Genomic DNA, 3,351 nt, shown 5'->3' on the forward strand with positions numbered 1-3,351 from the left:
TGCCCATGGTGCCACGCAGTGGGACTGAACCCGGAACCATGTGGTTGGTAATCAAGCTACTTACCACACAGCCACTTCTGCGCCTACAATTACTTTATATGGTTAGACAATAAGCATATCCATTTTCTAATGGCATGCCAGTTTTGGAGAATACTTGAATCTTGAGACTCTCTAAGCTTCTCAAGTGGAATTGGTTTTAATTGCCTCTTGGTAATTATGATACATCCTTTGAGTCAGATATGATTTTCATAAATCACGAATTTATATTGTAGGGTATTCGATACACGTATACTTCTCAATGTTATTTCATTCACTTTTATGTAGGTAGGGTAGAATTTGAAGAAGATTTGGCAACAATTTTGTTAAGCCGAGCGGCCGCATTGGGGCTTCTTCGTTAACTTGAGTGTGAAACAATAGGTGTGTGTGTGTGTGTGTGTGTGTGTGGATGGTACGATGAGAAATGGAATGAGAGAAATACTGGAGTGAAAAGAAACAGAGAAATAGTGAAAAATGTTAGATAATGAGAGTAAAGGTAAAACGAAATCGAAATTTCCCGTAAGGTATTTAACATTTTTTCACTTATTCAGTAACGTTGTCAGAATTAATTGAGATAAATTCAGTGAAGCAAAATAGAATCTACTCATCTATAATCTAATCTAGACCGTCATTAATAAGTAAGCGAAATATTCCGACGAACCCTCGATTATCAAACTTATTCATTGTCGTGTAGGAGAATTCTATCTGGCAGCATAAGCTAGAAAGTGTAAAGTAGCAATAAACTTCACCCCTACCTATCAAAGATTTAAATTGATCAGTTCTTAGTTTCGTTCTCAGAGATTATTCAATGCCGTTCTCTAAGATATCACATAACAAACGTCATAAAACAATAAGCCTCGACTTCGGGATCGGGGAGATATTTTCTAATCTTCTGTGTCGTACCTGTTCTTTATTACCTAACGCAGTACAGTTTTGGATATTCTGTTAATAATGTGTCGACGAAAGTTTAAAACCTTCTTTAAAATCATGGACAAACTTTAGCATCGATAAAGATAAAACAAAGTCGCCGTCTGATGATCGGTAACCTATATTGATTTCAAATTTCGGAACAAAACCGGTAATTTCAGGGAAGGGAGAAGAACGATCTTATCGACCCCAGTGCTCAACTGGTACTTATTTTTATCCAATTTATTGCATATACATTTTTAACACCAAAATCTTTTATGGACCCCGATTAGCAGCCATTGATCTGATCAGATGTAACATTATACTTAATGAAGATGATGGCTTTGCCACGGATGGGGACCCATGAAGCAACTAATCAATATATGTTGAGCGCATTAAATCTTTTACAATAGCAATTGGCTGTAAAAAGGCGGCGAACTGGCAGAAACGTTAGCACGCCGGGCGAAATGCCTAGCGGTATTTCGTCTGCCGTTACGCTCTGAGGTCAAATTCTGCCGAGGTCGACTTTGCCTTTCATCCTTTCAGGGTCGATAAATTAAGTACCAGTTGCATACTGGGGGGTCGATCATCTAATCGACCGGCCTTCTCCCCAAAAGTTTCGGGCCTAGAGTAGAAAAGAATATCAATTACCTGTAAGGAAACGAATACGGATGTCGACAAAGAAATCAACCTAATTAATAGATGATACATTGATGTAAACTTTTTCATTTGGGTAATATAAATTTATATTTTGAATTGTGGAATTTTGGAATTTTCTAATGTGTTTACGAAAGTTTTAGAAGTTTTAAGGAAGTCTGTATAACATATGACTAAATCTGATTGAATAATAGTGTAATACAAAGTGTATACTCATTGATTGTGATAAAAGTACTGCCTACAGATAACCGAAGAATGATACAGCTGCGGCTTTTATTTTCCGAATAATATATTTGAAGTTGTAACAGATTACGAAAATACCATCGGCCAACAGTTGTAAATTCGGCACCAAAATGTCGCAGAGGTCTTTATGTGATATCAGCACTTAGACAATAATACTCATCACAGTTCAAAATAAAGATTTTTGCCTACTGGTAACACAGTTCGACAAAAGGTATGTAATGTCTTTTGTGATAAGTTTGAAGATTTTCTATGGTTTGACTTTATAATAAAGCTTAGTCAATAAATTTTAAATAGACTTCGAAGCATACATTTAAATAGTTGTTTATCGGGTTTTATTTACACGGCCATGAATATATATGCTTTAATGAAAATTTCTATTAAAAAATCTTTGTTACTGCTATTTATAGATATTGATCTGTTTCTCTAAGAAAAAACTTTTCATTTTAGTTTCCTAGAAATCTTATACAAGTGATTTGGTTTTATGCTTCTATTTATCCTTCAATTAGTACAATGCCAGAAATTTATTAACGTTGAACTTATTTTCCTGTTTTGAAATAAATCATACAAGTAATACTGTAATGTATTGATTCTAAATGCTGGCACAAGGCCTGCAATTTCGGGGGAGGGGATAAGTCAACCCCAAAAGCATGAAAGACAAAGTCGACCTCGGTGGAATTTGAACTCAAAATAACGACGGACGAAATACCACGAAGCATTTCACGCGGCGTGCTCCCGATTCTGCCAGCTCGCCTCTTTAGCATTGTAATATATTAATCACAGCAAAAGGCAGCAGAAAAAAATGCATAATAATATTTGGTCCCAGCATTCGATTTTCGAAGTTTAAATCACTCGTTTCGATATGGATTGAATTTCATCGTTGATTTCTTCGACCTTGTCTGACTTGAGGCTAAATTACAACACCATTGGTTCATCGTTGTGTATCTGATTTGAATATTGATTAATTGCATGTTAATAAATTAATATCTGATGAACTAGTGCCAAAGTAATCCGGGTCATCTGTGGCTTCTTCTGACTCGGTTCATAACTCCTGGCATGAAGATTGTACTTAATTTCACCGTTAAACAGGATATACAATGCATTTTTCTTAAAAGATGATGACAACTCTGAAAATTGGGAGTGATGTGTAGGTGGGGGTGTTTCAGTATCTTGAAATCTAGACGTAATGGTAAATAAATGGATTCCATTTTCAGTTTGAGCATATGAAAAAAACAAAAAACCCTTTGAATCAGTTAAAAATGTTCAGACAACAAACTTCCTGTTGTGCTGTGCTATTGATCTCACACAAAGCGACCAGCTGGCAGAATCGTTTGAATTTCGAACATAAAAAGCTCGGCGGCATTTCGCTTATCTTTACATTCTGATTTCAAATTCCACCGATTACGACTTTGCCCTTCATCCTTTCGATGTCGATAAAATAAGTACCAGTTCACCACTAGGGTTAATGTAATCGACTTACTCTTCGCACGAATTTGCTGGCCATGTGCCAAA

Source organism: Octopus bimaculoides, chromosome 7, assembly GCF_001194135.2.
Source record: "Octopus bimaculoides isolate UCB-OBI-ISO-001 chromosome 7, ASM119413v2, whole genome shotgun sequence".
In the NCBI taxonomy this organism is placed as follows: domain Eukaryota; kingdom Metazoa; phylum Mollusca; class Cephalopoda; order Octopoda; family Octopodidae; genus Octopus; species Octopus bimaculoides.